The sequence below is a fragment of the Peromyscus eremicus genome, chromosome 15 (genome assembly GCF_949786415.1).
Source record: "Peromyscus eremicus chromosome 15, PerEre_H2_v1, whole genome shotgun sequence".
Classification (NCBI taxonomy): Eukaryota; Metazoa; Chordata; class Mammalia; order Rodentia; family Cricetidae; genus Peromyscus; species Peromyscus eremicus.
Genome location: NC_081431.1, coordinates 60701590 through 60717647, shown reverse-complemented (window position 1 = coordinate 60717647; position 16058 = coordinate 60701590). Strand labels below are relative to the sequence as shown.

At 53.4% G+C, this 16058-nt stretch overlaps 1 protein-coding gene across 2 annotated transcripts in view; it reads right to left on the bottom strand.

Moving 5' to 3' along the window:
• Cdk18 (cyclin dependent kinase 18) overlaps positions 1 to 7589 on the bottom strand; it is a 30583-nt gene extending 22994 nt beyond the window's left edge. The window contains exon 1 of one of the 2 annotated variants that reach the window (XR_009383214.1): positions 6713 to 7589. The gene's annotated coding sequence lies outside the window, so the exon portion shown is untranslated. The remainder of the gene's footprint in view (positions 1 to 6712) is intronic. The other variant, XM_059280615.1, reaches the window with a different exon arrangement.
• Between the last annotated feature and the right edge of the window lie 8469 nt (positions 7590 to 16058).

The following is a 16058-nucleotide window of genomic DNA, read 5'->3' as shown; positions in this document are numbered from 1 at the left end:
TACCCGCTGCTCCCGTGAAAGGCTTAGAGAGAAATACATGAGGCCACTGGGGCCTAGAAGGGTGCTGACCCCTCGGCACAGAAAAACAACCACAAGGCCTGCAGAAGCCAGGGGCCTGTCCCCCAACAGGGTGGCACGGGGCCCCTGACACACCCCGTTTTCAGAGTCCTGTTTGTGTCCTCCGAACGCAGCAGTCAAGCTTCGACTCCGGAGCTCAGGTCTTGCGAGGCCAAACCATCCACCCGCCTTCTTTTCCACACTCTATCAGCTGCTGTCCCTAGCTGATGAAGTGGGGACGGTCATTGCCTCTCTGGATTTCCCCAAGAGATAAGAGACACGCGTTCCCGAGAGACCCTATTCACCACGCAGCCAACGCTGGGAGCTACAGGCTTCACCTGTCCTCGGTTTTCCCCAGGTCTCTGGCCTACCACCCACGGCCTGTGGAGCTGGAAAGTTCACTAAAGCCCAGAAAGCCCTTCAAGGAGGCAATCAGGCCCTACACTCCAGGGTCCCTTCGTTATCCGGGACTCTTGACCCTTGTCCTTCCCAGAAGGAAGGTACTTAGCGTCTGGCTTGCGCCTGGGTGGGAACTTTTGCTTTGGTAGGGTTCCGACGGAGCCCAGGGCCAAAGGGAGTCCCCGATCAGGAGTCCCCGCGGGGCACGCGTTCTGCCTCAGCACCTGGAACTTGGGAGTGGCTTTCCCAGGGCATCCTTCACCCCCCCCCCCCCCCAAAACACAAGCGCGCCCAGCTGTCGCCCATCGCCCACAGCAGCTAGGGAATTTTGCTCCAATCTCTCGCTCCAGAGCAAAGGCAGACGGCCCCTTTAAGGGCCGCCCGGCTTACCTTTGCTCAGCTTGCCCGGCGCGGTGCCCCTCTCCGGCCGCCGCGCAGTCCGCGCGTGTCCCGGTCGCGGCGAGCCGGCTCCTGCCCGCCGCGGCCGCGCTGCCAAGGCTGGGTGCCCTGCCCCGCGCCCCGCGCCCTGCCGGGGTCCCTACTCGGGACCCTGGCTCTTCCCGGCTCTGGAAAGGTGAGCAGTTCCCCCCAAAGAAGCTGCCACCTGAGCTGCAGGAGGAGGGAGAAGGGAGGGGTGCAGGAAGGTGGGGAAGAGGAGGAGGAAGAGGAGGAGGAGGAAGGCAAAAGCCCGGCCCCAGCCAGAGTTTTTCACGTGTACAAGTTGACTCCGCCCTTGTCCGGACCGGCCCTGCCCACAGCCGCTGCCAATCCCCTGCTCTCCCTCTGTCCTTGTGGTCACCCCTTTCTCCTACTCTGAGAACTGGGGCCGGTACTTCTTCCTGTTGTCTTCAAAGCTGTCCCTGAGTACAGGGTGAGGCCCTCTGGCCTGGACCACACTGGGAGGGGTCTCTAAATGCCCCTACCCAACCTGCTGAGTGCCAACTTGCACACTACACACACACACACACACACACACACACACACACACACACACACACACAGCGCCTAGCGCCTAAGAGCTAATGTGCAAGCACAGGGCATAGGGCAGTTGGCCCTTCTCCTATCTTCTCTAAACGAAGTGTAAGATGGTCAGTTATCTGCTCATGGCTCTCTGAACCCCCCTCCCCTGTCCCCAGCTCTGCCTCTCCATGGCCTGGAGAAGAACTCCTTCCACGCACACCATTCCACTTCCATTGTGAAAAGGAGCGCTGTCCTTTTGTCCAACTGAATCATCTAAGATGTTTGCAAACAGCAATGCTAATTGGGTTCTCATTTTACACAAGAGGAAACTGAGGCTCAGAAAGAGACTGAAGAGGCCCAAAGTCCTGCAGGGTATGCACAGGGAGTCAGGATTAGAACCAGGTTGAGGATGATTCTATCCACACCATCTAACTTCAGGGGTCAAAAGAACCACCTCCCGTGCCCCCCACCCCCCAGGTGGTGGGGACTGGAGAGACGGTTCAACAGTTAAGAGCACTGGCTCCTCTTGCACAGGACCCAGGTTCAGTTCCCAGTCCCTATATGAGAGCTCACAACTATCTGTAGCTCCTATTCTGGGGTATCTGACACCTTCTTCTGGTCTCCATAGCATCGAGAACATATGTTCTCACACACATAGACGCAGGTAAAACACACATACACATGAGCTAAAAATAATAAATATTTTTAAAAGCACACACAGCAACAAGAAGCTGGGGTGGCTTGAAGGACAGTGTTCTCATGCAGGGCCCCTCTAGCCTTATTTCCTGTGCTCTGAGGGGACTCGGTCAAGGAGGCCTATGTCCCCAGTCACAGGCCTATGTCCTATGGCTTCCACAATCTGGTGCCCTTGAGAAGGGTCCGTTGAATCAAACTGTTGACTGAGGAGAATGCAATGTTGGGAACAGGACAGTTTTCTAAAAGACGTGGGCCTGAGGTCACAACCACAGCTGGAGACAGGAGAAAGAAGAACCACACAGGGCCTAGGCACGAGAGTGACGTACCGGTGATCGACTCCCCACAAGGGGCCTCCCCACTCTGCCTGTTTTCTCTACCAGGGCATACAGAGTTTTTCTGGGCATGAGCACTTTATAAAACTGTGGCTGCTCCAAGCTGGAGGGCTGCAGAGAGTGGTCGCAGTCAGGACCTCTGGGGTTGGGGCGGAGGCTACACCCTGCCCTGCTCCATGAGTAAAAACGAATGGGGTAGGTGTAGGGGCACAGGCCTGTAAACCCAGCATACAGGAGGAAAAGGCAGATCGACCTGGTCTCCAGAGTGAGTTCCAGGCCGGCCAAGGCTACACAGTGAGACCCGGTCTCAAGAAGACAAGAAGAGGAAGAGGAGGAGGGGGAGGAGGAGGAGGGAGAGGAGGAGGGGGAGGGGGAGGGGAACAGTAACAGGGAGCAGGAAGGCAATGTCAAGTCCAGGGAGGGTTGGAGGGCTGGACTATGGCTAAGCATCCAGGGGATTAGAGATGATGGGACCAAAGGGTAGAGTTTCAGAGAGCCAGGGGGTAAGGTCAAAAGGACTCACAAACAGTTCTGAATATCTTCTGCATGTCAAGCAGTAGCCAGGCCTCTGAGCACAGAGGATAAATAAAACCCGGACACTACTCTCCAGGAGCTTTGTGGGGTAGGGATGCAAATGGGGTGGTCAAGTCCACTTTCCGTTGCTATATCAAATACCTGAGAGAGCCAGCTTATGAAGAGAACATGGGAGGGAGGGAAAGAGAGAGGGAGAAGGAGGGAGGGAAGGAGGGAGAGAGAGAGAGAGAGGGAGAGGAGAGAGAGAGAGAGAGAGAGAGAGAGAGAGAGAGAGAGAGAGAGAGAGAGAGAGAGTGCAAACATGGTTTTGGAGAAAACAACTCTGTTGCTTCCAGAACTGTGGCAGCATAGTACGTCATGGTTGGGAGCAGGTGGAAGATCGGAACCACTCATCTCGGGGCTTGAAAGCCAAAGAGAGAAAAGAATCGGGCTGGGGTCCCACTGTCCCCTCAGGGGTTCACGTTCAGTCACCACCCAAGCCCTGCCGTGTGGCCACAGGATGGCAACTGAGCCTTCAGAACATGGCCCATTGTGGCACTACCACGGCACAGAGGTCAGCGCCGGGTGGCCCAGGGACAGTCCCTGCGCTCCGTCTGAGCTGAGGGCCACTGGGAGAGAAGTGGGGAGGGCAGAAGGGCCTTTCTGTTTTTCCAGCCTGGCTGATACTGAAGCCAGGATGACATGGAGCCGCGTAGAGCATCTCAGGGAAGAGATCTATCTCACCAGGTCACCTTAGGACACTCCAGCAGCCGAGTGGAAGGATGCTGGAGGGGCAAAGCCCGAGATGGAAATCCCAGCCAGGGGCCAGTCCTAGTGAAGAGCGATGCAGTCTCAGACTGTGGCAACCCTGGCCATGGAGAGAGGGGACCTGATCTGAGAGATGATTAGAACAGTCACAGGACTGTGTGTCTGTTTGTGTCGCAAGATCAAAGAGTGTTAAGAGAGTAAAGGTTGGGAGCAGCAGTGTGATAAGCTGGACAGGGCCTTGAGGCTTCTTAAGGGTGCCTTCATCCCCAGCACTCCCTTGGATCACTGTGTGATCTTGGGCAAGTGACCTAACCTCTCTGAGTCTAAATTTTGCAGTCTACAGGACAAAGACGCTGAAGTCAATCTCATGTGGTTGTGGTGCATATCAGGGGTAATGTATGCTAAGGGCCTAGCCCAGGGCTTGGCTCACAAGGACTCAATAAGCAGCAGAGATAATTACCATCATTTGTTCACCCAACAAACATTTATGAAGCGCTTTCTGTATGCCAAAGATACTGGGTCCTTGGGCTCAGCCCCTGTTCTCATGGAGCTCACTGTCCCCGGGGGTGGGGTGGGGTGGGGTGGGGGGGGTATGTGTGTGCAGAGGAACTGTCACACGTCAAGACAACGTTGCCTGGGGCAAAGGACAGAAGCCTTATTCTGCCCCAGCGTAACTTGACAAAGGACAGATGACAGTGTAAACAGTATAAGGTCATCTACCTGGCACAAGACTGTCAAATCATCTCATCTCCATTTGGGAGTTGCATTCAGAATTTTGAAACCACCCCCTTTGAAGACATTGTCTTAGAGGGGCTTATGGCTGCAGCTCCTGCTCCTCAGGAGGCAGAGGCATAAGGATGGGAAGTTCAAGGGCTGTCTGGTCTACATGTGGAGTCCAATCCAGTCTGGGTATCTAAAGAATGCAAAGGGCTAGGGGTATAACTCAGTGGTAGAGTGCTTGCAGAGCAGGTGTACGGCCCTAGGTTCAATTCCCCGTACCAATAATAAAAAATAATTTTAAAAAAATAGTGACATTGTCTTAGCTGGGTATGGTGGCACCTGTGATCCCAACCTTGGGGGAGCTGAGGCAAGAGGATAATGAGCTGGAGGCTAGCCTGGACTACTTAGTGAGATCTCGTCTCCAAATAAAACCTAAATAAAGGCGTCAGTGGCTGCAGATGGGTATCTATATGAAGCCCAGAGAATGGCACACAGCGGGTCAACATTCCCAGGAAAAGCCTCGGGAAGAAGGGTTAAGCTAGGTAAGAGTGGAGGTCTGATGTGGGCAGGGCTCCAGCTAGGTCGTGAGTATGCAGCGGGCACTTCCTGCCCCTCCAGGCATATGAACTGACATGTGAAGCTTGAGCCATCCCCATCTGCTCCCATCTGTATCCTTCTAAGACTTCCTCCCAAACCTTTTGGTACCCCCCACTCAACCATGCCTATTTTCTTGCACACATCTCTCCAGACAGTTCGGCAGTTGCAATACTACCTGGGGCCTCCCACTAAGGTGGGACATCCATTCTGGGAGCCTCTGATCAAGAAAGACCTCAGGCTATAAAGCCTCTATAGTCTGTGTGACCTTGGCCTGTTCTCGCTCTGGCTTGTTTTCTCTCTGTACAGGGGATGGTAACAGTCCCTGTTTCATGGAGCTGCTGTGAGTTCAGCGAGATGTAAAGTTGGCACCCCACACCCCATCAATATTCCTTCCCTTCTCTGCAGCCCATCTGCCCCCATCTTTGCAGAGGATCAGAGACAAGGGTTCTCAACTGGGAGTGTTCCTAGCACCCCTGCTCCTGGGGTCTTTCCTCCAGCATCCCCTTCCTTCTCTCGGGGGGAACTTGGGAGTATTCCTGGGAGGCCGGGGTAGTCCTGGCAGTGGCCTGATTCTGGCAGACCTGGGCAGCACAGGGTGGGGGTGAGGAGCAACCCAACTTGCCCCTCTCTGTTCCCAGCAACATGGCACTGCTCTGCAGATAGGATGGCATCCTGAGGCGCCTGAGGGATATGTGGGGAATCGGGAAACTGCTCTCCCTCACAGACTGTGTGGGCAGCACATTTGAATAATTTCTGTAAACCTAAAGTTCAAGCTTGTTCTACTTCTTTCCCCAAAGGCTCACAGCATCCAACAGGGAAAACTTGGCCAGCTGTGAGGCTCTTCTGGTGTACACACACACACACACACACACACACACACACACACACACAGGTAGGTGGTCTCCAAAAGCACTTCAGGGACCCTTGGAAGACCGGAGCCCTGAGTCTTCCATGAAAATGCAGGGGGTGCTCTAGCTAGCCAGGCCCCAGTCTCAATTTTTCTCTTCACCAGAATGGCACAGTCTGACTGTCTGTGTCTTGGGGCATCAGGATTTAAAGGGGCATGACTCCCATAGGCTGAGCGAGCTGCAGAGCCATCTGCTTGAGGCTTGGGAGTCCAGTGAAGGTTTCCAAAGTAAGAAAAGGCAATCGGAGTGGCTTACCCTAAGAACAGGCATGTCCTTGGCAGGGACGACAGAGATGGACTGCAGAGACCTCAGGCTAGATCAACCTGCCTCAGCCCAAGTGGCCTCAGGTCTATTAATCGGTAGGGACAACAGGACCTGGCAGGACAGAGCCCATTTTAATCCCTGGTCATTGTTTTCAAATGATATATAGAGACAGGGAATAATATGCAGAAAAACGTCATTCCAGTGTGGTTTCAGCTGAGTTCAGGATTTTTGGTTTTATCACTGTACCAGGTGTCTTATCCTGCCTTTCCCAGTGTGCTAAATGCCCAGGCATGTGTATGCTCACACACACACACACACACACACACACACACACACACACACACACACACCCCTTGCATAACCACTCTAGACTTCATTGGAATGACAGCTTTGTTCCCAGAGGGCTTTAAGACAGAGTAGACACACCTGTCTTGTTGACCCTGGCAATCATCAAATTAGAACCCCACCCCTGCATTCAGCGGTAGTCCCAACACTTACCACACACAAGAGTATGTTCTCTCTCTCCCTCTCCCTCTCCCTCTCCAGATTGATGCATTGCCATGGCAACAAAGCCATCCCACAGAGCCTGAGTAAATGGGAAGGTGTCCCTTAGCAACAAGCCTGGAGCTGGGGTTGGTGAGGCTGGCAGGGCAGGCAGGCCACTGAGAGGCTCTCCTGGCAGGGTCCAAAGGAACAGTTCTTGGAGCTGGGTCTGGGGCTTGCTCATTCCTGGGATGGGGTTGAAGACTCGTCCCTCTATTACAGCATGTACTCCGAGCATACAGTCACTTTCCAACTCATCAATGGGATGAGAGCAATAGACTTCCTTCTCGGAAAAAAAAAAAACCTTAAAAATGTTGAAACTTTGAGGTACAAGAGTTGATTGACTGCTAGAAAGACCTACGCCAAACCCTAAAACTCATCATGTTAAGTTTATCGTAGAGTGGCCTCAAGTCCAGGTGAAAAACATCTGCTCGGTTGTCTACCCTGTGAAGAAGCCGGGTATTGGTTTCAGATGTGGTCAGGCAGACTGTGAGAACATCCTGGTGGAAACCTGTGGACATGTCCAGGAGAGTATTGGACGGGCCGGGAGCTGGGAGATGGAGACACTCTGTGGGCTGGCTGCCCTGGGGAGGCCGACCCCACCGGCTGCGCTTGGAAACCGACCCTCACTTTGACCTCTTACAACTCCTGCTTCAGTTGGCCACTGGAGACGGTGACTAAAAATAAAGGTCCGACAGTGAGTTCCTCTGCCCAGTGGCTTCCAGTGGAGGCTGGGGTCACCCAGTGTGTCTTTGGAATCTGAGGACCCCCCTTTCCTAAAATCAAACCCACATATGCACCAGAGCCTTTTCATGTTTAGGGGCTGTGGGCCTCTTCAAGCAAGCGGCTTTGTCATAGAGGCGTGACACACCAGGTCCTTTGTGACCTGACCATGCCTTCCCTCAGGCTCACCTTGACTCTCTCCCTCTTAGGCTGTATGCCCAGTTGCATCAAATTACGTTCATTTCTCTTTTATTCAACTCTACTTATCACTCTCAAGCTTCCCACGTATTCCTACCCCCTAGAGAGGCTTTCTCCTTCACCTCTGGCCTAGTAAACTCCTATTCATCCTTCAAAACCCAGCTCAGTTACTGTGTCCCTGACACACATGGTCCCTGATGCTGTGTAGACAGGCTTGGTCACTCCTCATCCCGAAGCACTTGTATTGTACATAGAGTGCTCGTTGCGTATCTTCCAAGCACGGGGTTTCCACGTCTGTTTTACTGGCTTGTGAGCTGCTCAAGACCAGAGTCTCTGTCTTTCCCCAGTATCCAGCACAGAACAAACAGGGATTCTCCAGGGTCTGGAAAACCAAGATGGTGGAACTGAAGAACAGGAGCTAACTGGAGAAGAGGGGGAGCAGAGGAGAAGGTAGAACTGGAGCCAAGAGGAGGGGAAGTAGTGAGGGGAGTCAGGAGGCGCTGAAGGCCCAGGCTGTTAACGACCACAAGGCAGCATTGAACTTGACAACCCGGAAGCTTTGGGGAGATGGCCTGCTGTCTTGGTTTGCCCAGGACTTGCCTAGTCCTGGCGTGAGATGGGCCTGATCACCTGACTGGTGACCTCTTCCAGGGCAGGTCTGGCGTCAGGAGCAGGCCCCAAGCCAGAGTGCTAGTCCAAGAGGGGAATGGAGGGCGGGGAAGGAAGGCTGAGGAGACTGTGGATGCTAAGCCACTCATACCCAAAGGAGGAGGGGCCTGACATTGTGCCAGCCTCCCGGGCCATCTCCTGCCTTCTACCCTGCCGAGAAAGCAAACAAAGTGACATCCTGTTCACACATCATGGCTTCCTCCTTAACACCAAGCCCCAAGCCCACTACCTGGGTCACTCAACTCGTCCTGCCACGCCCTAGTCCCCAGAGGACTAGCAGTCCTGTGTCTCCTGACATGCTGGGCAAGCATCTGGGGGCTCTGTTCAGTTTGCACCATGGTTCCTGCTTGGATTAAGGCAGCTCTTCTCCTTCTCTGTAGAAGTGTTGTCTAAAGCCTCATTTGGGGGCTGGAGTGTGGCTCAGCAGCAGAGCACTTACCTGCGGTGCGGAAGGCTTTGAGCTCCGTCTGTTCCTAGCACTACACAAGCACACGCACCTTGCATTGTATAGTTGACCCAGCCTGAAGACGGGGATGGGCCTCCCCGCTTCTTTCCCCCCCACCCCCTGTTCTCTTCTCTTAGTAGGCACTGAGTCCTGCTTGTTTCAGTGGTCAGCACTTCTGGGGACCCAGCCTCCTGACCTCCCAAGGGAAGGGGATGTTACACCCCTGAGCTGCAGGAGGGCTCCAGATGTGACTTCCGCAAACAGTTTACAAACCCATCCTGGAGACTATGAGAGAGGGACATATGAAATACAGGGACGGGGGACTTGTTCATCTAAAGAGTGAGTCTCCGCACATTAGCATGCTCGAGCAGTCCTTCTGCTGGGTTCCAGTCTATCTAGGTGATGAATCGCTACCTTGTGCCTCAGTCTCTTAGTCTGTAGAATGGGGGAGAATAGTGTCATTCTTACAGGGTCGTATGATAGTGGATGGAACGTGACTCAGTGTGGTTCTTGGAGTATGTAAGGCCCTGTCCCCTGAGCTGAGCTGCCATCATTCCCCTGAGATCCACTGTACCCTGTGGACCACCGACAGGTGGGGAGGGTCGTAACCACTCCTCTCAGTCAATCATGTGCAGCCTTGGGGTCTCAGGTAGGGACTCAAGTACTTAGGCTGGAAATATCGGGGGACTAGGGTTCATCTATGCAGCTATGGGGAAACATCATCATGCTGGGGTCAGACCTTCTAGTCAGCTGCTTTGGGGTCACCTGTGCTCCCGACAGGAAGCCCTCATCCATGCTCCCTACAAGTAAACCCCACAGACTCATTGGATGAACCGTGGTGGAATTGAACTTTGGTTTGTCATTAGGACATTAGGAGGAGGGAGCAGGTGTCGTTTACGTTTCCCCCCAGGGAAGGAATTTTAGCTTTTAGTGACAGCCTAATGAGCTGAATCATTAGCTGTTGTCAGTTTGCAGAGAGAAAGTTTTTGTGGGGGTCTCAGAAGGTTCTAAGATCCCCCCTGTAGGTGACAGACACCCCCCACATACCATGTGGCAGCTTCTGAGGCAGGTGCTGATGAGGACTTGTCTGAGGTGCGGTCGGGGACCTTGAAGTTCCTTTCTCCATCATCCTGTGCCAAACAGTGTCCAAACAGGACACTGCTCTGAACAGCCGCTCAGAATTAAAGGCCACTGGAACTCACCCCCCAGTGCCGCTGAGAAGTGTGCCATGTTGCAACACGTTTGAGAAAGACCAGAATTCAACCCCCTACCCCTTAGTTGAGTCAGAAAAAGCCGGAGAGGCTTTTGCTCTGATGGAGTTAAAGGCACTCACCCCCACTGTAATCAGGTCCCTAAATTACAGAGCCCACCTGCCAGCTGCCTGGTACCATCTCATTAGCCGGGTGCTGGGAGAAGGTGCCATATGCCCTAAGGGAGCACCTGACCGCCAAGTTCCTGCTCCATAATTAAACTCAAAACCCCCGACCTCACCCACTCCTAACCCCTTCGCAGGAAACAACAAAGTTGAGGCCATTCCCCTCCCCTGTTCCAGGGAAGAGAAACTCACGGTGTGAGTTAGGAGCTTCCAGCCTGGCGCTCCTGCCCCCATGACTATGGGCTTGAGGGAGACTTGGGGGAGGTCATGTAGAACAGGAGTGAGCCCTACATCTTGCCACAGGGGTAACCCAGAACCCAGCAAAAGGCAGCAGGACACACTCATAGACACATACACTCATATACACATTACTGAAAAACACAAGCACAATTGCATGTATTCCCCTATCATACACAGAGCATGCGCACATGTGTGTACGCACATACACTCATATACACATTACCGAAAAACACAAGTGCAATTGCATGTATTCCCTCATCATACACAGAGCATGTGCACACACACACACACACACACACACACACACACACACACCATAAAAGTAAATTTTAAAGGAAAAGAGCAGGGGCAGGAGTAATCCTGGCTCGAAGTTTGTCCTAGAACAGTTAAGCACACCCACACACAACCTCACCCCGCCCCCTACACTCCAGTGAAGGATGCATGGATGCCAGGTGACTGACAGAGTCAGCTGGGATACTCTCAGGGTCTTCTAGCCAGAGCTGTGTGAGCTGTGTCTGGCTGACAGACCCACAGAGTGTCTCGGCATGGGGGTGGAAGTGTGGGAGGAGAAATGGATTCGCAGGCGAGTGTCCCTCACTGAAGAGGCTTCCCTAGAGCCAGAGTGCTGGGCTGACCAGACAGTGGGGAGGTACCAAGTGATCGGCTTGCCATAAATGCCCTCATGGCTCCAGCCAGCCAGCTGTGACCAGCAGCCAGAGAAGAGAGGAATGGACAACCCCAGCATCTAAATCCTCTGCAGATACTGCTGCCCAGAGAGAGGGTAGGAGCTGGAGGACAAGAGGGAGGTCATTGGCCTGGGCCCGGAGAGGAAGCACCTCTTCCCATCCTTACCCCAGAATTCTCTGGTCCCCTGTTTGAGCCTCCTGGGTTTGCATGATGCCAAGTTGCATGGGCTAGCTCGAGATTTGGTGGGAAGAACAGAGCTATAAAGAAAACTGTCCAGCCTAAGGGAGAAGGTGAGTTTACTGGGACAGACAGGATCAGGGCTTCCAGGCCTCTGCAGCAGAGGTATGAGTTGTGGCTTCGGCTGGCGTTTTATATTAAAGCCAAGTGCTTGACTGCACTCAGCTCCCAGACAGAGCCCAAGAACTCGCCTCTGCTGTTAACAGCCAGGAAATGTCCAGAACCTTCTCCAGCCCTGCCACTCCCCAAGGTGAGTCGGGCTCTGATTGGCACCGTGCCAATACTGATTTTGCCCTCCACCCCCCACTCCCCCCAATATGGGGATGCAGAGGTGAAGACAGCCTTGTGGTCATGAGTCATGGCCTCTGAGGGTTAGCACAACCCAGAGGAATGCCTAGGCAGGCTGTGCCCCCTTACCACTTGTTCAAAGTCCCAGCTCTTGGAAAGGACTGGGCCAGGCCAGACATGTCCCGAGGGCCAGGGGGAATGCTACTGTCCGAGGCCCTGCACTAGACCTGGAGACCGTAGGGTGTCCTTTGCAGTCACATCAGGTGAACCCAGCCCTGGGAAGATTGTAGTCTGCAGTTGTTTGCTGGTTTCCCTAATTTCCTCTCTGGCTAGCTTCCCCTTTTCCTGCAGCCTAGGAGCCCCTGGGGCCCCAGCGCAGCCAGGTGTGGCTTGAGTGATGGTAGGGCCTGGTAGAACAGGGAAGGGTCAACAGGCGTCAGCATCAGGAGTCACTGTGGACAGGCACAGGACACTGAAGAGTGAGGAGGAGGAAGGGGCTTAGCTTTATATCCGGTTTCTTCCGGGACGAGCCCTGTGACCCGAGGACTGTGAGGCCCTAGAGTCTCCCAGGAGCACAACCTGACTATATGGTCTGACAGACCGGCTCGCTGGCACCCGTCTGAGTGATCAGCTTGGTCCAGGGGACCTTATACCTGAATGATTCAGGCATGTCTGAATGTGCGGTCACTGACAGGTGAATGCTCAGGTGACCAAACAGTGGTGGCGTGACCAGGTACAATACCTAAAATACCAGGCCGTCCTGAATCGGACAGGTGCCAAATGGACTGGCAAGAAACTACCCCCTCCAGAGGCCTGCATTCCAAGTGCCCAGCCCAGCCTCACGAGTTGGTGGCACCAGACAGAGGCTCACGTAGCCAGGGGGAGGAAGGAATTTGTGGCTTGTGCTTCCTTAGAGCTACTGCTGGCCCCAGGGAGCCTGCCAACAGCTCCCGTGGACACAGCTATCTCTGAGCATTTCTTCCCAGGATCTCCCTGCCACTCATGAGCCATGACTGACTGCTCTTAATTAAACAACTGGTAGATGAATTTAATCTAATATTTACTCCTGGAGAGAGAGAAGGAACACGCATCATCCAGGCAGCCTGGGGGTCAGTGGGCCAGGCTTCTCTCTTCTCTGGAGTACCAGGAGGTTCTCAGACCTGAGGTTTCCTTCTACCTACCCTTTGTCTTCTCTTCCCTGCAGGGTAGGAAGGGCTTGGAGGGGCTCTTTGTCCTTGAGAAGAGTGAAAGCTGAGAGGATGAGGGATATCAAGGCAGGGCTCAGCAGAAACACAAACCGCCCTCTTGAGACCAAAGGCACCCGGAACTGTCCTGACCAGGTACCAGATGGAAGCTTCCAGAAAGGGAGGCACCCCACAGGAAAGGGCTGGACTCTCTTCCCTGAGAGGAGACAAGGGGCAAAACAGGGACCAGGGCGAGACCTTTGTTGTGTGACGGAATAAACGAGGACCTTCCGCAAAGGGAGGACTGTGGTAAGAATCCAGCACAGGCTGATTTCCCCCACAGTTGACATTTCCTTTTATTTCCCCCTGGTGTGAGTGCAGTAACCCTGGAGATCCAGGAGATACACTGGGAGCTGTTTAAGGAGTGGCAGCTGAGAACCCTGGCCAGTGCCCCTGGAGGAGAAGCCGGGCAGATAGAGAACAGATCTGTGCGGCTTCAGAGGAGGGCTGGGTAGCACAGACTCAAAGACGAGCCCCAGTGATGCCCTGAAGAGGCGCACATGGCAGTTATGTGGCGGGTCACGTTTAATCCCAGGGTTAGACAAATGCTATGATTTCATTTTAGGGATGTGAAGACTGGGGCTAGCAGGGGTGAGCGACTTTCTCAGTCACTCATTTCCTGCAGATGTGTCTATCCAGAGCAGGTGTGCTTTTCGTCCATGGCTGAAGCTAGGTCCCCTGCAAGGCAGTCTGGGGCTGGTCAAACTCCAGGATGTGTGTGGTGGATCTCTGCCACACTTCAGAGTGCACCTCCATCCCCATTGGGACTCTGTGAGTCATAGACCATAGAGCCGCTGGAGAAAGAAATGTTCTCTGAGCACAGGAGGGTCTGGCCTAGATACTGTCAGGATGGCCTGTGGCCTTGGGCACTGGGTTGACTCCCTACATTTTGCTTTCCATAAAGAAAATGTGGTCTGACTACTTCTAGAGTCATTTGAAAGTTAAGTGAAATATTGTTTATAAAACGTCTAGCATGGGCTGGGGGCAGGTCCGTTGCTGTGCAACCTTGAGAACCTGAGTTTGAAACCCCACTGTCACATTAAAAGCCCACTGTGGCTGTGCACACACATGCCTCTGACCCTAGTTCTGGGGGTGTGGTGGGGCAGAGACAAGGGGATCCCTGTGGTATTCTGGCTAGCTCCAGGTTTCAGTGAGAGACCCTGTCTCAAAGGAATAAGGTGGAGGGTAATAGAGGAGGACAGCCAACATCCCCCTCTGGCCTTGTGCACACACTACAACACACACACACACACACACACACACACACACACACACACACACACACACCCCACATTGTAGATTGCTTAAGAAATGGTAATTCTCACCAGGAGGTGGTGGTACACCTTTTATCCCAGCCTTCAGGAGGCAGAGGCAGGAGATCCCTGAGTTCAAGGTCAGCCTGGTCTACATCATGAGTTCCAGGACAGCCAAGACTACACAGAGAAATCCTGTCTCAAAAAAACAAAAACAAAAACAAAAACAAACAAACAAAAAAACCCCAAAACGACAAAGAAGAAGTAATTCTCTGAGCGGGAGAGATGGCTCAGTAGGCAAGAGCACTTGAATTTCTTGAAGAGGACCCAGGTTCAGTTCCCAGTACCTTCATGGCAGCTCACAACTTTTTCAATCTCAATTCCAGGGGATTCAATGCCCTCTTCTGGCCTCTTCAGATACCAGACACACATGTGATGCATGTACATACATGTAGGCAAACATTGATACATATACAATAAAAATAAATAAAATCTTTAAAGAGAAAAGAAAGAGTCCTCAGCCTCAGAGTATGTGACTCATCCTGCAGTCACCTGAGCCCTGAATCAGCAGGGTCCCTCAGCGGTCCCATGCCTGGCTGAGTGGCCTATTGTTGACTCTTGAGAGTCTCTACAGTGCCCAGGCTGGCCTTGAACTTTTAATCTTCCTTGCCTCAGCCTCTGGAGTTATGAAATTGCAGGGATGTAACCACCACACCTGGCTAAATTATTTTTTGTTTTTGTTGTTTCTGAGACAGAGTCTCTTTGTGTAGCCCTGGCTGGCCTAGAACTTGTTATGTAGACTCAGCTGGCACGAAACTCATAGAGATCTGATGGCTTCTACCTCCAGAGTGTTGGGATTAAAAACTAAAGATGTGCTCACCACCTCCAGCTTTCTGATTAAATTCTCTCCCCCTTCCCCGAGACAGGGTTTCTCTGTGTAACAGTCCTAGCTGCCCCAGAACTCACTCTGTAGACCAGGCTGACCTCGAACTCACAGAGATCCGCCTGCCTCTGCCTTCCAAGTGCTGGGATCAAAGGTGTGCGCCACCACTGCCCAGGCTGATTAAATTCTTAGTACCACTGAACAAAGGACCCTGCATTTTTTTTTCATTTTCCTGTGGGTCCCCCAAATGATCTGGCTCATCCTGGATCTCACTTTGGGTTCAGCTCCCTGAACCCAGAAGGATTATGGTACCCAGCTCGAAACCAAGGTGCCATCTCTCCCTCCCATGATGCCCCAGGTGCAGGCAGTATCCCTCTGCCCCTCCCCAGTGTACTCTGTCACTTACGTGAAACCGAAGCTCGGCAGAATTGCATCTCTCCTTGGCCTTCTGGACCCCGCAGAAGGATGCTTCCGAGGAGAGGGACTTCACCCAGAGCTTGAGCCCTGGCACCTGGTCATCAAGGGACATTCCCCAGGTGCCACCAGCTCAATTAAGGATCAAGTGCCTTTCAGAGTGCGGAGTCTGCTGTTCCCAGGGTGTTGTGGCCCACTGGGCACCAGCTGGGGCAAGGGCTGCAGGAGCAGCAGAGGCAAAGCACAAGGTCGGGAGCCAGTCTGCAGGCCTGCAGGAGGCTAGCCCACTGCCTTTCTCGGCTTACACTGCTCCAGGCCTCTGACCTCCTGGGTTGCCCCTTAGTTGTTTTTAGATTTCTGCTCCCAGGGGTCCTTGCAGTTGCTAATTCGGCAGTCTTGGCCTCCTGATTTCTGAGAAGCAATACTGCCTGGAAGAGGGAAGAAGGGAGGTGTACTGAGAGGCTGGGGACTGGGCTACTCTCCTTTTTTAACCCATGTCCAGCTCTAGGGGACACTGACTCTAGGCCAGCTTTCACTTTTCACAGTGCTGCTCCCCACTGTGTGGGCTGAGAGAGGAGACTCCGCCAGGCCTAGGGGCACGAATCTCAGTACTTCCACATAGGAAATTCTCCTCGAGCAGGAAGT